Raw genomic sequence first — 20,351 nt, 5'->3', positions numbered from 1 at the left:
ATTGGTAGTACTTTTTAGATTCCACATATCTTTGTGCTTCTCTGTCGGACCTACTTCACTAAGTGTAATATTCTCTGGGAGCATTCTTGTTGCGGCAAATGGCAATATTTCATTCTTTTTTATTAATGGCTGAGTAATATCCCATAGTACATATATACCACCTCTTCTTGTACTAGCCACCCGTTGACGGGCACTTGGGTTTTTTTCCCGTGTCTTGGCTACTGCAAATAGTGCCGCTGTGAACGTGGAGGTGCTTGTGCCTTTTTGCACTCTTGTTTCGTCATTGCCGGGTACGTACCCAGGAGTGGGATTGCTGGATCATAGGGGACCTCTCCTTTGGCCTCTTTCAACCTCAACCCCTCCTCCCCCCACCCCCGCCGCCACACACACCTGAGACCGGATGGTTTCTCCCGATGAGAGGTGATGTATATGTCTCTGGGGCAGTAGAATGCCCCCACCCCATTCGGACCCCGCCTAGCCCCTGAGGCGCGCTCCGTTTCTGCTCTTCTCTTGCCTGCCTCCTACCCACCGCCCCCAGTCCCAACCCACTGGTTAGCCTGACCACCTTGCCGCACAGCACACCAGTCTGGCGCGCTCACCCGCCACCCCACCGCGAAGGGGTCCTCTCCCACCGTCTTCCTCGCCCCACAGCCCACTCACACACCCCGCCCTTCCCCCCAGCCTGCCGGCTCGGACCCCTCTCCCCGCCACCTTCCCCTTGTATCCCAGGCCCGACTGTCACATGTCCTGCCCGGAAGTCTCACTTCCGCCAGTGCTCCTCAGACGCACTCCTACTCCAGGCCCACCCCGGCCCCTGATCTGACCCACCCGTACACACGTGCCGGGCCAGGTGCTGCCACCACCCCCAAGCTTCTGCTGAGCCCCTGCCTGAGTGGCCAGCCGCTCTCCCGGGCCAGGTCCCCGCCAGCCCAACACCTCCCGCTCCTGCCCGCGCTCCACCCAGACACCCCAGGCCCTTCCTCGCACCTCCCAGCACGCGGCCCACCGCCGCCCTCTCTCCATGGGGTCCTTCTGCTCCGTTCCCTAACCCGCGTGGGGTGGCCACCGACCGCGGCCACAAACACCTTCATCCCACACTGTCAGCCACCCCCACGGCACCGGCAAGGGCGTTCAGGAAACCTGCTGCGGTGGTGCGAAGCACCCGTCTGCCCACCGGTGCTCCTTTCCACAGGGGATCCGGCTTTGTTAGAAGGCACCGCGTGTGACACCGCCGTCGCCGTCGGCGCTGCCGCCGCTGTCGCCGTGGGGGAAAAGCAGTGCTGATGGAGAGTCCAGACACAGGCGGGGGCGTTTGCTCGTGGCCACGGCCACGGCGGCGAGAGGCGCGGCCCCGGCCACTCGTGTTTGGGGCTGAGGCAAGCGTCCGAAAAGGAAGACACGGGACGTCGAAGGCCTCGAGTGGGCGCGCGCCAGTGCGGCCAAAAGGTTTGGCCGGGGAGGGAGGGTGGAGGTTGCCTGGCAGGGCTTGGGCTGGAGGTGCAGGGCACCGGGCGGCTCTTGTCGGGGCGCCGAGGCCGCGGAGCAAGCGTGGCCTAAAAGTGGGATGTGGACGGTGGGAGGTAGAGAGGCAGAAGAAAGGCTTCCCTGACCGGGAATCGAACCCGGGCCGCGGCGGTGAGAGCGCCGAATCCTAACCACTAGACCACCAGGGAGCGTCAGGCTCTACCACTGCTCCTGCTGGACCCATAGCACCCGCTCGGCGCCACCTTGGCGCCAAGACCCGGCCTTTCCAAGTCCAGCCACGCGCCGCCCCTGGCAATCCACGTGTCCTACCGTCCTTCCTGCTTGCAGCGCCCTCAGAACACTGCGCGCCTGCTTCTCGCACACACAAGAAAAGCCGCTGGGGCCAGCTAGCTCCCTGCTCCCAGCTCTCCCTCACAGGCCCCCGGCCGGCCGGCCGCCCGTGGAGCTCGGTAAAAGGTCAGCCCGCTGCGTTGGCCGGGAATCGAACCCGGGTCAACTGCTTGGAAGGCAGCTATGCTCACCACTATACCACCAACGCTGCACAGCCCGGGCCGCCCCGAGACGCCGGCACCGGGCTCGCCCGAGCGCACTCTCGTCGCCGCCGCCTTCTCCTCCTCCTCCTCCTCCTCCTCCTCCTCCTCCTTCTCTTCCTCCTCCTACTCCCCTTTCTCTTCCTCGTCCTCCTCCTCGTCCTCCTCCTCCTCCTCCTCCTCAGCCGCCGCCGCCGCCGCAGCCGCCGCTTGGAGCAGCCCTGCCCCGACGCCCCGCCGGCCGGCAGCTCTGTGACGTCACAGGCGCCACCAAGGCTCCCCGGCGCCCCACCCGCGCCAGCCCTACGAAGCTGCCCTCGGCCACCGGCCCGACCGCCTCAGGGGGGCGCTCTCGCTGCCTTGCTGCTCCAGGGCCCTCCGCTCCACGCCGCGGCCCGCCCCCGCCCCCGGGGCACGCGTCTTCCAGCCCCCGGCTCGCCAAAGCCCTTCTCCACCGGGCGCTGGGCCAGGCCACTCCCCGCACCGACAGGGGGACGGCACTCATCCGCCTCCCACCCGTCCCGGCAGCTGTGCACCTATGCCGCTGTGCATAGCTGCGCAGCTGTGCGTCGCGACGCAAGGAGCCCCCTGAGACAGCCACTTGGGGCGGGCCGCAATGTCATCGGGCGCTTGTGGGGTCCAGAGGAGGCCGTCGCTCGGCCCTGGCGACTGAGCGCCCGGCGAGGAGGAAGGGCTGGGTGGCTGCAGGGGGGCGAGGGTGGGCAGGCTGGGCACGCGCTGGCGCCCTGCGCCTCGCTGGAGGGCGGAGGGCGGAGGGAGGAGAAGAAGGGCCCTTGGGAGCCAGGCGGCAGGACAGAGAGCGGCGCCAGCCACCAAAAGAGGGCGTGTTGCCTCCCCGTCGGGGAATCGAACCCCGGTCTCCCGCGTGACAGGCGGGGATACTCACCACTATACTAACGAGGACGGCGGCCACCGCCCCCGCGCCCGGCCGCTCTCGGGCTGCCTGCCGACGCCTCCCCCTGCCCTCCGGCCCCCTGCCCACCACGGGCGCCCGGCTCGTGCCCGACCCGACCCGACCCAACGCCACACCAACCGCGTCCTCCAAAGCAGCAGCCCCCGACCCCGACAGGGACCCGGACCCGCGTGGCCCTGAAAACTCCGAGTGCGCGCTGCCTACTGCCTCCGACGCGGGGATCGCGCCGGGTGGAGGGGGCCCGAGACGGAAAGCAAGGCTGCGAGGGGGGGGTGGGCGCGCGCCGGGCCATGGCCGGCGAGGAGACGCGCGGGTGGGGGTCGGCGGCAGGGGCTGGCCCGACGCGGCCCGGCTGCGTCCGGGGCCAGGGGTGGGCGAGGGCGCCACCGCGGCGCAGCCAGGCGCGTCGTCTGGCCGTGCTCCCCGTCGGCCGCCGCGCGCCCGTTCTGTCGCTCACCCAGACGGCCGCGCGCCTGGCGCGGAGCACCGCGCCCCGCCAAGGGCACCGGGGTTCGCGTCGCGTCGGGTCCCAGCCAGCCCAGCGGCCACGCGCACGCCCAGGCCCGCCGTCAGGATGGCCGAGCGGTCTAAGGCGCTGCGTTCAGGTCGCAGTCTCCCCTGGAGGCGTGGGTTCGAATCCCACTCCTGACAAGCCAGCCTTTTGGCCCGCCCGACAAACGCACCCGGCCCTATGGCAGCGCTTTACTGCCTTCCAGTCCGTTCGCGCCCTGCACTCTTGCGGCCTCTCCAAACTCCGGCCCGGACATCCACGCCTCTCAGACGCGGGACCTTCTCAGCCACGGCCGCGGGCCTGGCAGAAACGGCGCACTAGGAACCCTCCGGCGACTGGCTTTCCGGACAAACGCCCTCCCCAGGGGCCAGCTCCTAAGCCCCCTCCTACCTGCACCCCCACCAGAAAAACCTTCAGTCCTTCGCAGCCCATCTTTCCTCACCTGCTTGCGGCTGCTGCTGCTGCTGCTGGTTTTCCTGCCTGCCTGCCTGCCTGCCTGCCTGCCTGCCTGCCTTCGTCCCTCCCTCCCACTCCCACTCCCACGCTCCACCCCGCCCCCACCGCCACACGCAGAACGGCCGCGTGTGGAAAGCCCGTCCACGCCTGGCCCGCCCTCCGACTTCGGCCCGGTGAACAGCGGACTCGCTCTCACAGCCTTTCTTCCACTTCCGCCACCAGCAGCTCTCCCTCTTTCCAACATCCTGTCCTTCCCGCCAGCCCCAACGGCCCGCCTGCCCATTCCATTCCCTCCACAGCCACACCGTCTTGCCGGCCTGTGGTGCGTGCCCTCGGTGCTTTTTCGCCTTGGGACCTTGGCCGGACCACACCTGCCTACCTGCCTGCCTGCCTGCCTGCCTGCCTGCCTGCCTGCCTGCCTGCCGGGCCGCGTGCAGCCCAGCCTCCTGCTGGCCAGCCAACAGGGGGCCCTCCCTGCACGGGGCCTGGCGCAGGAGTCGCTCCCGGGAACGGTGCTCCAGTGAGTAGTGAGCGGAAGCCCTGGATGCCCTGTCACCCACCACAGACGTCCGGCCCCCAGCCCGGGCCACCCACCTCGGCGCCACAGCGCAAGTCCCTCGGGGAAGCCGCTGCTCCGGCCGGACCCAACCACACCCTGGCGCGCTCCCTCCCTCACCGGGCTGTCCGCGAGCCAGCAGCCAGTCTGCCCAAGTGCTTCTCCTCACAACCAACGCAGCAGAGCGGGACCCCGCGGGAGAGGGGTGGGCCAGAGCGCAGAAGCGAGGCTCAGACACCTTTGGTCTTGTGGCCTGAGCGCCGCTCGGCGACGGCGGCGGCGGCGGCGGCGGCGGCGGCGGCGGTGCCCGGTGTCCATCTCCCACGCTCGCGGTCCCTGCACAGCCCCGAGCTCCGATCCCTGCCCCCGCCCGCCCTCGCACGCCCCGCACCAGCAAGAAAGCCAGCCGCCAGAGGGGCTGTGCGTCGGGGCCGGGCGGCTGCTGAGAGGAACGTCGGCGCTCAGCCGCAGCGGCCACGCCTCGCCTGCCCTGACTGGGATTCGGGCGCGGGCCAGGCCGCTTCGGCTCCTGGCTTCCTCTGGCGACACCGACAGTCTCGCGGCGGCCGTGGACGGCAGAGAAAGCGCGGGACGGGCCGAGCACGCCTGCGTCCCTCCGTCCCTCGTCCCTCGGTGCTTCCGACCGCCTCGCGCCCTGGGGTCGCCAGCGTGCCCGGAGCCTCTCATTCAGGTGGCCCGTCGGCCTCCTGCTCAAATGGAGCACATGCCCACGGGGCGAGCAGTGACCAGGGTCCGGCGGTTGGCGGCGAGCGCCGCTGGGGCAGCGCCGGGCGCCGGCGGCCATCGGTGCATGGGTGGTTCAGTGGTAGAATTCTCGCCTGCCACGCGGGAGGCCCGGGTTCGATTCCCGGCCCATGCAGCCGCAGCGTCCCCTTTTGGTTCCCGCAGCCCCACAGCGGAGCTGGGCTTCCCCGCTGCCACACTCAAGGCACCGGTCCTGCAACAGCTCGCTCACCACCGCACCTTCCGGCCCCTGTCCTTCCCACGCAGACGCCCCCACCCCACACACACCCGGGAGCCACGCCTCCAGGACCTGACACCTTGCGGGCTCAGCCACTCTTACGCCCAGACCCCTTCCTTGTCCTTGCTCTCGTCCTTACCCCGACCCCGCTTGTGTCACGCTTCTCGCTGTAAGGAACACCCCACACTGGCACCCGCACAGCCCAACCTCTTCACCTTTCGCCACGTTTCCAAGCTCTCTGCCTCACTCTGCCCGCACTGCGAAAGTTATACTATGTTTGCACAACCAGGAGCAAGGAAGTTGCCACCTCTGGGAGTGATACATCCCATTTTCCTGGAGAGTCCCCAAAGCGTCCACTTGCACGAGGAGTTCAAAAAGAAGTCCACACTATCATCGCAGACTGCACTCTAGATTCATGTTCTGACCCTCGACAGAAATACGTTTCCAACACCGGCCCGCTCCTCCACCACTACTGCCACCACCACCATCAGCACGACAAACACCACCCCCTCCCCTGAACCTCTGCTCCCACCAACAGCGTCAGCCCTCGGGACAGCACCACCGGCACCACCACCTCAGCCTCCACCCTACTCCCACAGACACCCCCATCCCACCCCCTATCTCCCCACTTTTCCCCCGATCCTTTCCAAATCCTACGTTGTCAAGGATCCTGCCCTTGCCTCTGTCCCGTTGCCCTCCTTTTTTCCCCCTTCGTCTTCGTCTCCTTTTCGTAGCAGTACGGTTGATTTACAATACTGGGTTACTTTCAGGTGTACAGCCAAGTGATTCAGTTATATGTCCTTTTCCAGGTTATTTTCCATTATACGTTATCACGACATATGAATACAGTTCCCTGTGCTGTACGGCAAATCCTTGTTGCTTCTGTGCTTTATGTATAGTATTTCCCCTCTGTTAATCGCAGCTCCGGATTCTTCCCTGCCCTACACTTTCCCCTTGGGTAACGAACAGTGTGTTTTCCATGTCTGTGAGTCCGTTGCTCTTTGGCACATACATCCGTTTGTAGTACGGTTTAGATTCCACATATCTTTGTGCTTCTCTGCCTGACTTACGTCGCTAAGTGGAGTATACTCTAGGTCCATCCTTATCGGTGCAAATGGCAATATCTCACTCTTTTGTATGGCTGAGTAATATTCCACAGTACATACGTACCACGTCTTCCTGTGCCAGCCATCGGTTGATGGGCACTTGGGTTTTGTCCATGTCTTGGCTGTGGCCCGTAGTGCTGCTGTGAACGTGGGGGTGCATGGATCTCTGCAAATGACAGTTTCTCTCCTTTGCCGATGTGTACCCACGATGGGGAGGGCTGGATCATATGGGAGCTCGTATTCCACCTATTTATTTAGTGTGTTGTTTTTATTTATGCATTTAATATTTACTTATTCATTTACTTATAAGAACTAGTAGCTGTAATTTTGGAAGAAAAGTTGATTAACGATATTGAGTTAGTTTCAGGTGCACAGCAAAGCGGATACTGTCTTCCATGTCTAATATTGTTTCAGATTGCTTTCCATTACAGTTTACTACAGGATATTGAATATCATTCCCGGTGTTATTCTGGAAATCCTTGTTGCTTATGTCTTTTATATGAAGTACGGTGTATCTGTTCATCGCAGCTCCTAATTTATGCCTCCACCCCTCCCGTTCTCCTCGGGGAACCATCAGTGTGTTTCCTATGTCTGTGAGTCTGTTTCTCTTTTGCACATACCTTCTTTTCTATTATGTTTTAGATTCCACGTATGTTTGTGCTTCTCTGTCAGACTTACTTCGCTAAGTGTAATGTTCTCTAGGACCATCCTTATTGTGGCAAATGGCAATATTTCGTTTTCTGAAATGGCTGAGTAATATTCCACAGTACATATATACCGCATCTTTTCCTGTCAGCCAACTGTTGACGGGCACATGGGTTTTTTCTATGTCTTGGCTGCGGCACACAGTGCTGCTGCAAACACGGGGGTGCGTGGATCTCTTCAAACAACAGTTTTTCTCTTTGGCGGATGTGTACCCACGACGGGGATTGCTGGATCATCTGATGGCTCATGTTTCTCCTGTTTATTTTGGTCGTTGTTTTTATTTATTTACTTACTTACTTACTTATAAGTACTAGTACTCGTGGTTTAAGAAGAAGAGTTGATTAACAATATTGAGTTAGTTTCAGGTGTACAGCAAGGGGGATACTGTTTTCCATGTCTAATATTGTTTCAGATTGATTTCCACTACAGGTTATTGCAGGATATTGACTATCACTCCCTGCGTTATTCTGGAAATCCTTGTTGCTTATCTCCTTTATATGAAGTACTGTGTATCTGTTCATCGAGCTCCTAATTTATCCCTCCACCCCTCCTTTTTACCTCGGGTAACCATCACTGTGTCTTCTAGGTCTGTGAGTCTGTTTCTGTTTTGCACATAGATTCATTGGTAGTACTTTTTAGATTCCACATATCTTTGTGCTTCTCTGTCGGACCTACTTCACTAAGTGTAATATTCTCTGGGAGCATTCTTGTTGCGGCAAATGGCAATATTTCATTCTTTTTTATTAATGGCTGAGTAATATCCCATAGTACATATATACCACCTCTTCTTGTACTAGCCACCCGTTGACGGGCACTTGGGTTTTTTCCCGTGTCTTGGCTACTGCAAATAGTGCCGCTGTGAACGTGGAGGTGCTTGTGCCTTTTTGCACTCTTGTTTCGTCATTGCCGGGTACGTACCCAGGAGTGGGATTGCTGGATCATAGGGGACCTCTCCTTTGGCCTCTTTCAACCTCAACCCCTCCTCCCCCCACCCCCGCCGCCACACACACCTGAGACCGGATGGTTTCTCCCGATGAGAGGTGATGTATATGTCTCTGGGGCAGTAGAATGCCCCCACCCCATTCGGACCCCGCCTAGCCCCTGAGGCGCGCTCCGTTTCTGCTCTTCTCTTGCCTGCCTCCTACCCACCGCCCCCAGTCCCAACCCACTGGTTAGCCTGACCACCTTGCCGCACAGCACACCAGTCTGGCGCGCTCACCCGCCACCCCACCGCGAAGGGGTCCTCTCCCACCGTCTTCCTCGCCCCACAGCCCACTCACACACCCCGCCCTTCCCCCCAGCCTGCCGGCTCGGACCCCTCTCCCCGCCACCTTCCCCTTGTATCCCAGGCCCGACTGTCACATGTCCTGCCCGGAAGTCTCACTTCCGCCAGTGCTCCTCAGACGCACTCCTACTCCAGGCCCACCCCGGCCCCTGATCTGACCCACCCGTACACACGTGCCGGGCCAGGTGCTGCCACCACCCCCAAGCTTCTGCTGAGCCCCTGCCTGAGTGGCCAGCCGCTCTCCCGGGCCAGGTCCCCGCCAGCCCAACACCTCCCGCTCCTGCCCGCGCTCCACCCAGACACCCCAGGCCCTTCCTCGCACCTCCCAGCACGCGGCCCACCGCCGCCCTCTCTCCATGGGGTCCTTCTGCTCCGTTCCCTAACCCGCGTGGGGTGGCCACCGACCGCGGCCACAAACACCTTCATCCCACACTGTCAGCCACCCCCACGGCACCGGCAAGGGCGTTCAGGAAACCTGCTGCGGTGGTGCGAAGCACCCGTCTGCCCACCGGTGCTCCTTTCCACAGGGGATCCGGCTTTGTTAGAAGGCACCGCGTGTGACACCGCCGTCGCCGTCGGCGCTGCCGCCGCTGTCGCCGTGGGGGAAAAGCAGTGCTGATGGAGAGTCCAGACACAGGCGGGGGCGTTTGCTCGTGGCCACGGCCACGGCGGCGAGAGGCGCGGCCCCGGCCACTCGTGTTTGGGGCTGAGGCAAGCGTCCGAAAAGGAAGACACGGGACGTCGAAGGCCTCGAGTGGGCGCGCGCCAGTGCGGCCAAAAGGTTTGGCCGGGGAGGGAGGGTGGAGGTTGCCTGGCAGGGCTTGGGCTGGAGGTGCAGGGCACCGGGCGGCTCTTGTCGGGGCGCCGAGGCCGCGGAGCAAGCGTGGCCTAAAAGTGGGATGTGGACGGTGGGAGGTAGAGAGGCAGAAGAAAGGCTTCCCTGACCGGGAATCGAACCCGGGCCGCGGCGGTGAGAGCGCCGAATCCTAACCACTAGACCACCAGGGAGCGTCAGGCTCTACCACTGCTCCTGCTGGACCCATAGCACCCGCTCGGCGCCACCTTGGCGCCAAGACCCGGCCTTTCCAAGTCCAGCCACGCGCCGCCCCTGGCAATCCACGTGTCCTACCGTCCTTCCTGCTTGCAGCGCCCTCAGAACACTGCGCGCCTGCTTCTCGCACACACAAGAAAAGCCGCTGGGGCCAGCTAGCTCCCTGCTCCCAGCTCTCCCTCACAGGCCCCCGGCCGGCCGGCCGCCCGTGGAGCTCGGTAAAAGGTCAGCCCGCTGCGTTGGCCGGGAATCGAACCCGGGTCAACTGCTTGGAAGGCAGCTATGCTCACCACTATACCACCAACGCTGCACAGCCCGGGCCGCCCCGAGACGCCGGCACCGGGCTCGCCCGAGCGCACTCTCGTCGCCGCCGCCTTCTCCTCCTCCTCCTCCTCCTCCTCCTCCTCCTCCTCCTTCTCTTCCTCCTCCTACTCCCCTTTCTCTTCCTCGTCCTCCTCCTCGTCCTCCTCCTCCTCCTCCTCCTCCTCCTCAGCCGCCGCCGCCGCCGCAGCCGCCGCTTGGAGCAGCCCTGCCCCGACGCCCCGCCGGCCGGCAGCTCTGTGACGTCACAGGCGCCACCAAGGCTCCCCGGCGCCCCACCCGCGCCAGCCCTACGAAGCTGCCCTCGGCCACCGGCCCGACCGCCTCAGGGGGGCGCTCTCGCTGCCTTGCTGCTCCAGGGCCCTCCGCTCCACGCCGCGGCCCGCCCCCGCCCCCGGGGCACGCGTCTTCCAGCCCCCGGCTCGCCAAAGCCCTTCTCCACCGGGCGCTGGGCCAGGCCACTCCCCGCACCGACAGGGGGACGGCACTCATCCGCCTCCCACCCGTCCCGGCAGCTGTGCACCTATGCCGCTGTGCATAGCTGCGCAGCTGTGCGTCGCGACGCAAGGAGCCCCCTGAGACAGCCACTTGGGGCGGGCCGCAATGTCATCGGGCGCTTGTGGGGTCCAGAGGAGGCCGTCGCTCGGCCCTGGCGACTGAGCGCCCGGCGAGGAGGAAGGGCTGGGTGGCTGCAGGGGGGCGAGGGTGGGCAGGCTGGGCACGCGCTGGCGCCCTGCGCCTCGCTGGAGGGCGGAGGGCGGAGGGAGGAGAAGAAGGGCCCTTGGGAGCCAGGCGGCAGGACAGAGAGCGGCGCCAGCCACCAAAAGAGGGCGTGTTGCCTCCCCGTCGGGGAATCGAACCCCGGTCTCCCGCGTGACAGGCGGGGATACTCACCACTATACTAACGAGGACGGCGGCCACCGCCCCCGCGCCCGGCCGCTCTCGGGCTGCCTGCCGACGCCTCCCCCTGCCCTCCGGCCCCCTGCCCACCACGGGCGCCCGGCTCGTGCCCGACCCGACCCGACCCAACGCCACACCAACCGCGTCCTCCAAAGCAGCAGCCCCCGACCCCGACAGGGACCCGGACCCGCGTGGCCCTGAAAACTCCGAGTGCGCGCTGCCTACTGCCTCCGACGCGGGGATCGCGCCGGGTGGAGGGGGCCCGAGACGGAAAGCAAGGCTGCGAGGAGGGGGTGGGCGCGCGCCGGGCCATGGCCGGCGAGGAGACGCGCGGGTGGGGGTCGGCGGCAGGGGCTGGCCCGACGCGGCCCGGCTGCGTCCGGGGCCAGGGGTGGGCGAGGGCGCCACCGCGGCGCAGCCAGGCGCGTCGTCTGGCCGTGCTCCCCGTCGGCCGCCGCGCGCCCGTTCTGTCGCTCACCCAGACGGCCGCGCGCCTGGCGCGGAGCACCGCGCCCCGCCAAGGGCACCGGGGTTCGCGTCGCGTCGGGTCCCAGCCAGCCCAGCGGCCACGCGCACGCCCAGGCCCGCCGTCAGGATGGCCGAGCGGTCTAAGGCGCTGCGTTCAGGTCGCAGTCTCCCCTGGAGGCGTGGGTTCGAATCCCACTCCTGACAAGCCAGCCTTTTGGCCCGCCCGACAAACGCACCCGGCCCTATGGCAGCGCTTTACTGCCTTCCAGTCCGTTCGCGCCCTGCACTCTTGCGGCCTCTCCAAACTCCGGCCCGGACATCCACGCCTCTCAGACGCGGGACCTTCTCAGCCACGGCCGCGGGCCTGGCAGAAACGGCGCACTAGGAACCCTCCGGCGACTGGCTTTCCGGACAAACGCCCTCCCCAGGGGCCAGCTCCTAAGCCCCCTCCTACCTGCACCCCCACCAGAAAAACCTTCAGTCCTTCGCAGCCCATCTTTCCTCACCTGCTTGCGGCTGCTGCTGCTGCTGCTGGTTTTCCTGCCTGCCTGCCTGCCTGCCTGCCTGCCTGCCTGCCTTCGTCCCTCCCTCCCACTCCCACTCCCACGCTCCACCCCGCCCCCACCGCCACACGCAGAACGGCCGCGTGTGGAAAGCCCGTCCACGCCTGGCCCGCCCTCCGACTTCGGCCCGGTGAACAGCGGACTCGCTCTCACAGCCTTTCTTCCACTTCCGCCACCAGCAGCTCTCCCTCTTTCCAACATCCTGTCCTTCCCGCCAGCCCCAACGGCCCGCCTGCCCATTACATTCCCTCCACAGCCACACCGTCTTGCCGGCCTGTGGTGCGTGCCCTCGGTGCTTTTTCGCCTTGGGACCTTGGCCGGACCACACCTGCCTACCTGCCTGCCTGCCTGCCTGCCTGCCGGGCCGCGTGCAGCCCAGCCTCCTGCTGGCCAGCCAACAGGGGGCCCTCCCTGCACGGGGCCTGGCGCAGGAGTCGCTCCCGGGAACGGTGCTCCAGTGAGTAGTGAGCGGAAGCCCTGGATGCCCTGTCACCCACCACAGACGTCCGGCCCCCAGCCCGGGCCACCCACCTCGGCGCCACAGCGCAAGTCCCTCGGGGAAGCCGCTGCTCCGGCCGGACCCAACCACACCCTGGCGCGCTCCCTCCCTCACCGGGCTGTCCGCGAGCCAGCAGCCAGTCTGCCCAAGTGCTTCTCCTCACAACCAACGCAGCAGAGCGGGACCCCGCGGGAGAGGGGTGGGCCAGAGCGCAGAAGCGAGGCTCAGACACCTTTGGTCTTGTGGCCTGAGCGCCGCTCGGCGACGGCGGCGGCGGCGGCGGCGGCGGCGGCGGCGGTGCCCGGTGTCCATCTCCCACGCTCGCGGTCCCTGCACAGCCCCGAGCTCCGATCCCTGCCCCCGCCCGCCCTCGCACGCCCCGCACCAGCAAGAAAGCCAGCCGCCAGAGGGGCTGTGCGTCGGGGCCGGGCGGCTGCTGAGAGGAACGTCGGCGCTCAGCCGCAGCGGCCACGCCTCGCCTGCCCTGACTGGGATTCGGGCGCGGGCCAGGCCGCTTCGGCTCCTGGCTTCCTCTGGCGACACCGACAGTCTCGCGGCGGCCGTGGACGGCAGAGAAAGCGCGGGACGGGCCGAGCACGCCTGCGTCCCTCCGTCCCTCGTCCCTCGGTGCTTCCGACCGCCTCGCGCCCTGGGGTCGCCAGCGTGCCCGGAGCCTCTCATTCAGGTGGCCCGTCGGCCTCCTGCTCAAATGGAGCACATGCCCACGGGGCGAGCAGTGACCAGGGTCCGGCGGTTGGCGGCGAGCGCCGCTGGGGCAGCGCCGGGCGCCGGCGGCCATCGGTGCATGGGTGGTTCAGTGGTAGAATTCTCGCCTGCCACGCGGGAGGCCCGGGTTCGATTCCCGGCCCATGCAGCCGCAGCGTCCCCTTTTGGTTCCCGCAGCCCCACAGCGGAGCTGGGCTTCCCCGCTGCCACACTCAAGGCACCGGTCCTGCAACAGCTCGCTCACCACCGCACCTTCCGGCCCCTGTCCTTCCCACGCAGACGCCCCCACCCCACACACACCCGGGAGCCACGCCTCCAGGACCTGACACCTTGCGGGCTCAGCCACTCTTACGCCCAGACCCCTTCCTTGTCCTTGCTCTCGTCCTTACCCCGACCCCGCTTGTGTCACGCTTCTCGCTGTAAGGAACACCCCACACTGGCACCCGCACAGCCCAACCTCTTCACCTTTCGCCACGTTTCCAAGCTCTCTGCCTCACTCTGCCCGCACTGCGAAAGTTATACTATGTTTGCACAACCAGGAGCAAGGAAGTTGCCACCTCTGGGAGTGATACATCCCATTTTCCTGGAGAGTCCCCAAAGCGTCCACTTGCACGAGGAGTTCAAAAAGAAGTCCACACTATCATCGCAGACTGCACTCTAGATTCATGTTCTGACCCTCGACAGAAATACGTTTCCAACACCGGCCCGCTCCTCCACCACTACTGCCACCACCACCATCAGCACGACAAACACCACCCCCTCCCCTGAACCTCTGCTCCCACCAACAGCGTCAGCCCTCGGGACAGCACCACCGGCACCACCACCTCAGCCTCCACCCTACTCCCACAGACACCCCCATCCCACCCCCTATCTCCCCACTTTTCCCCCGATCCTTTCCAAATCCTACGTTGTCAAGGATCCTGCCCTTGCCTCTGTCCCGTTGCCCTCCTTTTTTCCCCCTTCGTCTTCGTCTCCTTTTCGTAGCAGTACGGTTGATTTACAATACTGGGTTACTTTCAGGTGTACAGCCAAGTGATTCAGTTATATGTCCTTTTCCAGGTTATTTTCCATTATACGTTATCACGACATATGAATACAGTTCCCTGTGCTGTACGGCAAATCCTTGTTGCTTCTGTGCTTTATGTATAGTATTTCCCCTCTGTTAATCGCAGCTCCGGATTCTTCCCTGCCCTACACTTTCCCCTTGGGTAACGAACAGTGTGTTTTCCATGTCTGTGAGTCCGTTGCTCTTTGGCACATACATCCGTTTGTAGTACGGTTTAGATTCCACATATCTTTGTGCTTCTCTGCCTGACTTACGTCGCTAAGTGGAGTATACTCTAGGTCCATCCTTATCGGTGCAAATGGCAATATCTCACTCTTTTGTATGGCTGAGTAATATTCCACAGTACATACGTACCACGTCTTCCTGTGCCAGCCATCGGTTGATGGGCACTTGGGTTTTGTCCATGTCTTGGCTGTGGCCCGTAGTGCTGCTGTGAACGTGGGGGTGCATGGATCTCTGCAAATGACAGTTTCTCTCCTTTGCCGATGTGTACCCACGATGGGGAGGGCTGGATCATATGGGAGCTCGTATTCCACCTATTTATTTAGTGTGTTGTTTTTATTTATGCATTTAATATTTACTTATTCATTTACTTATAAGAACTAGTAGCTGTAATTTTGGAAGAAAAGTTGATTAACGATATTGAGTTAGTTTCAGGTGCACAGCAAAGCGGATACTGTCTTCCATGTCTAATATTGTTTCAGATTGCTTTCCATTACAGTTTACTACAGGATATTGAATATCATTCCCGGTGTTATTCTGGAAATCCTTGTTGCTTATGTCTTTTATATGAAGTACGGTGTATCTGTTCATCGCAGCTCCTAATTTATGCCTCCACCCCTCCCGTTCTCCTCGGGGAACCATCAGTGTGTTTCCTATGTCTGTGAGTCTGTTTCTCTTTTGCACATACCTTCTTTTCTATTATGTTTTAGATTCCACGTATGTTTGTGCTTCTCTGTCAGACTTACTTCGCTAAGTGTAATGTTCTCTAGGACCATCCTTATTGTGGCAAATGGCAATATTTCGTTTTCTGAAATGGCTGAGTAATATTCCACAGTACATATATACCGCATCTTTTCCTGTCAGCCAACTGTTGACGGGCACATGGGTTTTTTCTATGTCTTGGCTGCGGCACACAGTGCTGCTGCAAACACGGGGGTGCGTGGATCTCTTCAAACAACAGTTTTTCTCTTTGGCGGATGTGTACCCACGACGGGGATTGCTGGATCATCTGATGGCTCATGTTTCTCCTGTTTATTTTGGTCGTTGTTTTTATTTATTTACTTACTTACTTACTTATAAGTACTAGTACTCGTGGTTTAAGAAGAAGAGTTGATTAACAATATTGAGTTAGTTTCAGGTGTACAGCAAGGGGGATACTGTTTTCCATGTCTAATATTGTTTCAGATTGATTTCCACTACAGGTTATTGCAGGATATTGACTATCACTCCCTGCGTTATTCTGGAAATCCTTGTTGCTTATCTCCTTTATATGAAGTACTGTGTATCTGTTCATCGAGCTCCTAATTTATCCCTCCACCCCTCCTTTTTACCTCGGGTAACCATCACTGTGTCTTCTAGGTCTGTGAGTCTGTTTCTGTTTTGCACATAGATTCATTGGTAGTACTTTTTAGATTCCACATATCTTTGTGCTTCTCTGTCGGACCTACTTCACTAAGTGTAATATTCTCTGGGAGCATTCTTGTTGCGGCAAATGGCAATATTTCATTCTTTTTTATTAATGGCTGAGTAATATCCCATAGTACATATATACCACCTCTTCTTGTACTAGCCACCCGTTGACGGGCACTTGGGTTTTTTTCCCGTGTCTTGGCTACTGCAAATAGTGCCGCTGTGAACGTGGAGGTGCTTGTGCCTTTTTGCACTCTTGTTTCGTCATTGCCGGGTACGTACCCAGGAGTGGGATTGCTGGATCATAGGGGACCTCTCCTTTGGCCTCTTTCAACCTCAACCCCTCCTCCCCCCACCCCCGCCGCCACACACACCTGAGACCGGATGGTTTCTCCCGATGAGAGGTGATGTATATGTCTCTGGGGCAGTAGAATGCCCCCACCCCATTCGGACCCCGCCTAGCCCCTGAGGCGCGCTCCGTTTCTGCTCTTCTCTTGCCTGCCTCCTACCCACCGCCCCCAGTCCCAACCCACTGGTTAGCCTGACCACCTTGCCGCACAGCACACCAGTCTGGCGCGCTCACCCGCCACCCCACCGCGAAGGGGTCCTCTCCCACCGTCTTCCTCGCCCCACAGCCCACTCACACACCCCGCCCTTCCCCCCAGCCTGCCGGCTCGGACCCCTCTCCCCGCCACCTTCCCCTTGTATCCCAGGCCCGACTGTCACATGTCCTGCCCGGAAGTCTCACTTCCGCCAGTGCTCCTCAGACGCACTCCTACTCCAGGCCCACCCCGGCCCCTGATCTGACCCACCCGTACACACGTGCCGGGCCAGGTGCTGCCACCACCCCCAAGCTTCTGCTGAGCCCCTGCCTGAGTGGCCAGCCGCTCTCCCGGGCCAGGTCCCCGCCAGCCCAACACCTCCCGCTCCTGCCCGCGCTCCACCCAGACACCCCAGGCCCTTCCTCGCACCTCCCAGCACGCGGCCCACCGCCGCCCTCTCTCCATGGGGTCCTTCTGCTCCGTTCCCTAACCCGCGTGGGGTGGCCACCGACCGCGGCCACAAACACCTTCATCCCACACTGTCAGCCACCCCCACGGCACCGGCAAGGGCGTTCAGGAAACCTGCTGCGGTGGTGCGAAGCACCCGTCTGCCCACCGGTGCTCCTTTCCACAGGGGATCCGGCTTTGTTAGAAGGCACCGCGTGTGACACCGCCGTCGCCGTCGGCGCTGCCGCCGCTGTCGCCGTGGGGGAAAAGCAGTGCTGATGGAGAGTCCAGACACAGGCGGGGGCGTTTGCTCGTGGCCACGGCCACGGCGGCGAGAGGCGCGGCCCCGGCCACTCGTGTTTGGGGCTGAGGCAAGCGTCCGAAAAGGAAGACACGGGACGTCGAAGGCCTCGAGTGGGCGCGCGCCAGTGCGGCCAAAAGGTTTGGCCGGGGAGGGAGGGTGGAGGTTGCCTGGCAGGGCTTGGGCTGGAGGTGCAGGGCACCGGGCGGCTCTTGTCGGGGCGCCGAGGCCGCGGAGCAAGCGTGGCCTAAAAGTGGGATGTGGACGGTGGGAGGTAGAGAGGCAGAAGAAAGGCTTCCCTGACCGGGAATCGAACCCGGGCCGCGGCGGTGAGAGCGCCGAATCCTAACCACTAGACCACCAGGGAGCGTCAGGCTCTACCACTGCTCCTGCTGGACCCATAGCACCCGCTCGGCGCCACCTTGGCGCCAAGACCCGGCCTTTCCAAGTCCAGCCACGCGCCGCCCCTGGCAATCCACGTGTCCTACCGTCCTTCCTGCTTGCAGCGCCCTCAGAACACTGCGCGCCTGCTTCTCGCACACACAAGAAAAGCCGCTGGGGCCAGCTAGCTCCCTGCTCCCAGCTCTCCCTCACAGGCCCCCGGCCGGCCGGCCGCCCGTGGAGCTCGGTAAAAGGTCAGCCCGCTGCGTTGGCCGGGAATCGAACCCGGGTCAACTGCTTGGAAGGCAGCTATGCTCACCACTATACCACCAACGCTGCACAGCCCGGGCCGCCCCGAGACGCCGGCACCGGGCTCGCCCGAGCGCACTCTCGTCGCCGCCGCCTTCTCCTCCTCCTCCTCCTCCTCCTCCTCCTCCTTCTCTTCCTCCTCCTACTCCCCTTTCTCTTCCTCGTCCTCCTCCTCGTCCTCCTCCTCCTCCTCCTCCTCCTCCTCAGCCGCCGCCGCCGCCGCAGCCGCCGCTTGGAGCAGCCCTGCCCCGACGCCCCGCCGGCCGGCAGCTCTGTGACGTCACAGGCGCCACCAAGGCTCCCCGGCGCCCCACCCGCGCCAGCCCTACGAAGCTGCCCTCGGCCACCGGCCCGACCGCCTCAGGGGGGCGCTCTCGCTGCCTTGCTGCTCCAGGGCCCTCCGCTCCACGCCGCGGCCCGCCCCCGCCCCCGGGGCACGCGTCTTCCAGCCCCCGGCTCGCCAAAGCCCTTCTCCACCGGGCGCTGGGCCAGGCCACTCCCCGCACCGACAGGGGGACGGCACTCATCCGCCTCCCACCCGTCCCGGCAGCTGTGCACCTATGCCGCTGTGCATAGCTGCGCAGCTGTGCGTCGCGACGCAAGGAGCCCCCTGAGACAGCCACTTGGGGCGGGCCGCAATGTCATCGGGCGCTTGTGGGGTCCAGAGGAGGCCGTCGCTCGGCCCTGGCGACTGAGCGCCCGGCGAGGAGGAAGGGCTGGGTGGCTGCAGGGGGGCGAGGGTGGGCAGGCTGGGCACGCGCTGGCGCCCTGCGCCTCGCTGGAGGGCGGAGGGCGGAGGGAGGAGAAGAAGGGCCCTTGGGAGCCAGGCGGCAGGACAGAGAGCGGCGCCAGCCACCAAAAGAGGGCGTGTTGCCTCCCCGTCGGGGAATCGAACCCCGGTCTCCCGCGTGACAGGCGGGGATACTCACCACTATACTAACGAGGACGGCGGCCACCGCCCCCGCGCCCGGCCGCTCTCGGGCTGCCTGCCGACGCCTCCCCCTGCCCTCCGGCCCCCTGCCCACCACGGGCGCCCGGCTCGTGCCCGACCCGACCCGACCCAACGCCACACCAACCGCGTCCTCCAAAGCAGCAGCCCCCGACCCCGACAGGGACCCGGACCCGCGTGGCCCTGAAAACTCCGAGTGCGCGCTGCCTACTGCCTCCGACGCGGGGATCGCGCCGGGTGGAGGGGGCCCGAGACGGAAAGCAAGGCTGCGAGGAGGGGGTGGGCGCGCGCCGGGCCATGGCCGGCGAGGAGACGCGCGGGTGGGGGTCGGCGGCAGGGGCTGGCCCGACGCGGCCCGGCTGCGTCCGGGGCCAGGGGTGGGCGAGGGCGCCACCGCGGCGCAGCCAGGCGCGTCGTCTGGCCGTGCTCCCCGTCGGCCGCCGCGCGCCCGTTCTGTCGCTCACCCAGACGGCCGCGCGCCTGGCGCGGAGCACCGCGCCCCGCCAAGGGCACCGGGGTTCGCGTCGCGTCGGGTCCCAGCCAGCCCAGCGGCCACGCGCACGCCCAGGCCCGCCGTCAGGATGGCCGAGCGGTCTAAGGCGCTGCGTTCAGGTCGCAGTCTCCCCTGGAGGCGTGGGTTCGAATCCCACTCCTGACAAGCCAGCCTTTTGGCCCGCCCGACAAACGCACCCGGCCCTATGGCAGCGCTTTACTGCCTTCCAGTCCGTTCGCGCCCTGCACTCTTGCGGCCTCTCCAAACTCCGGCCCGGACATCCACGCCTCTCAGACGCGGGACCTTCTCAGCCACGGCCGCGGGCCTGGCAGAAACGGCGCACTAGGAACCCTCCGGCGACTGGCTTTCCGGACAAACGCCCTCCCCAGGGGCCAGCTCCTAAGCCCCCTCCTACCTGCACCCCCACCAGAAAAACCTTCAGTCCTTCGCAGCCCATCTTTCCTCACCTGCTTGCGGCTGCTGCTGCTGCTGCTGGTTTTCCTGCCTGCCTGCCTGCCTGCCTGCCTGCCTGCCTGCCTTCGTCCCTCCCTCCCACTCCCACTCCCACGCTCCACCCCGCCCCCACCGCCACACGCAGAACGGCCGCGTGTGGAAAGCCCGTCCACGCCTGGCCCGCCCTCCGACTTCGGCCCGGTGAACAGCGGACTCGCTCTCACAGCCTTTCTTCCACTTCCGCCACCAGCAGCTCTCCCTCTTTCCAACATCCTGTCCTTCCCGCCAGCCCCAACGGCCCGCCTGCCCATTCCATTCCCTCCACAGCCACACCGTCTTGCCGGCCTGTGGTGCGTGCCCTCGGTGCTTTTTCGCCTTGGGACCTTGGCCGGACCACACCTGCCTACCTGCCTGCCTGCCTGCCTGCCTGCCTGCCTGCCTGCCTGCCTGCCGGGCCGCGTGCAGCCCAGCCTCCTGCTGGCCAGCCAACAGGGGGCCCTCCCTGCACGGGGCCTGGCGCAGGAGTCGCTCCCGGGAACGGTGCTCCAGTGAGTAGTGAGCGGAAGCCCTGGATGCCCTGTCACCCACCACAGACGTCCGGCCCCCAGCCCGGGCCACCCACCTCGGCGCCACAGCGCAAGTCCCTCGGGGAAGCCGCTGCTCCGGCCGGACCCAACCACACCCTGGCGCGCTCCCTCCC

At 64.0% G+C, this 20,351-nt stretch overlaps 14 non-coding genes across 14 annotated transcripts; 5 read left to right on the top strand and 9 right to left on the bottom strand.

Moving 5' to 3' along the window:
• Positions 1-1,601: 1,601 nt before the first annotated feature.
• TRNAE-CUC (transfer RNA glutamic acid (anticodon CUC)) lies at positions 1,602-1,673 on the bottom strand. The gene has a single exon. It is a non-coding gene; the product is annotated as a tRNA-Glu (tRNA).
• Positions 1,674-1,951: 278 nt separating this feature from the next.
• Positions 1,952-2,023, bottom strand: TRNAG-UCC (transfer RNA glycine (anticodon UCC)). The gene has a single exon. It is a non-coding gene; the product is annotated as a tRNA-Gly (tRNA).
• Positions 2,024-2,867: 844 nt separating this feature from the next.
• On the bottom strand, positions 2,868-2,939 carry TRNAD-GUC (transfer RNA aspartic acid (anticodon GUC)). The gene has a single exon. It is a non-coding gene; the product is annotated as a tRNA-Asp (tRNA).
• A 578-nt stretch (positions 2,940-3,517) lies between these two features.
• Positions 3,518-3,600, top strand: TRNAL-CAG (transfer RNA leucine (anticodon CAG)). The gene has a single exon. It is a non-coding gene; the product is annotated as a tRNA-Leu (tRNA).
• Positions 3,601-5,281: 1,681 nt separating this feature from the next.
• On the top strand, positions 5,282-5,352 carry TRNAG-GCC (transfer RNA glycine (anticodon GCC)). Its single transcript has one exon. It is a non-coding gene; the product is annotated as a tRNA-Gly (tRNA).
• A 4,134-nt stretch (positions 5,353-9,486) lies between these two features.
• On the bottom strand, positions 9,487-9,558 carry TRNAE-CUC (transfer RNA glutamic acid (anticodon CUC)). Its single transcript has one exon. It is a non-coding gene; the product is annotated as a tRNA-Glu (tRNA).
• Positions 9,559-9,836: 278 nt separating this feature from the next.
• On the bottom strand, positions 9,837-9,908 carry TRNAG-UCC (transfer RNA glycine (anticodon UCC)). Its single transcript has one exon. It is a non-coding gene; the product is annotated as a tRNA-Gly (tRNA).
• Positions 9,909-10,761: 853 nt separating this feature from the next.
• Positions 10,762-10,833, bottom strand: TRNAD-GUC (transfer RNA aspartic acid (anticodon GUC)). Its single transcript has one exon. It is a non-coding gene; the product is annotated as a tRNA-Asp (tRNA).
• A 578-nt stretch (positions 10,834-11,411) lies between these two features.
• Positions 11,412-11,494, top strand: TRNAL-CAG (transfer RNA leucine (anticodon CAG)). Its single transcript has one exon. It is a non-coding gene; the product is annotated as a tRNA-Leu (tRNA).
• A 1,661-nt stretch (positions 11,495-13,155) lies between these two features.
• On the top strand, positions 13,156-13,226 carry TRNAG-GCC (transfer RNA glycine (anticodon GCC)). The gene has a single exon. It is a non-coding gene; the product is annotated as a tRNA-Gly (tRNA).
• Positions 13,227-17,361: 4,135 nt separating this feature from the next.
• On the bottom strand, positions 17,362-17,433 carry TRNAE-CUC (transfer RNA glutamic acid (anticodon CUC)). The gene has a single exon. It is a non-coding gene; the product is annotated as a tRNA-Glu (tRNA).
• A 278-nt stretch (positions 17,434-17,711) lies between these two features.
• TRNAG-UCC (transfer RNA glycine (anticodon UCC)) lies at positions 17,712-17,783 on the bottom strand. Its single transcript has one exon. It is a non-coding gene; the product is annotated as a tRNA-Gly (tRNA).
• Positions 17,784-18,630: 847 nt separating this feature from the next.
• TRNAD-GUC (transfer RNA aspartic acid (anticodon GUC)) lies at positions 18,631-18,702 on the bottom strand. The gene has a single exon. It is a non-coding gene; the product is annotated as a tRNA-Asp (tRNA).
• A 578-nt stretch (positions 18,703-19,280) lies between these two features.
• TRNAL-CAG (transfer RNA leucine (anticodon CAG)) lies at positions 19,281-19,363 on the top strand. The gene has a single exon. It is a non-coding gene; the product is annotated as a tRNA-Leu (tRNA).
• The last annotated feature ends 988 nt before the right edge of the window (positions 19,364-20,351 follow it).

The sequence above is a fragment of the Eubalaena glacialis genome, unplaced genomic scaffold (assembly GCF_028564815.1).
Source record: "Eubalaena glacialis isolate mEubGla1 unplaced genomic scaffold, mEubGla1.1.hap2.+ XY scaffold_353, whole genome shotgun sequence".
NCBI lineage: Eukaryota > Metazoa > Chordata > Mammalia > Artiodactyla > Balaenidae > Eubalaena > Eubalaena glacialis.
The sequence above is the reverse complement of the archived record's forward strand: the minus strand, read 5'-3'. Positions and strand labels throughout refer to the sequence as shown.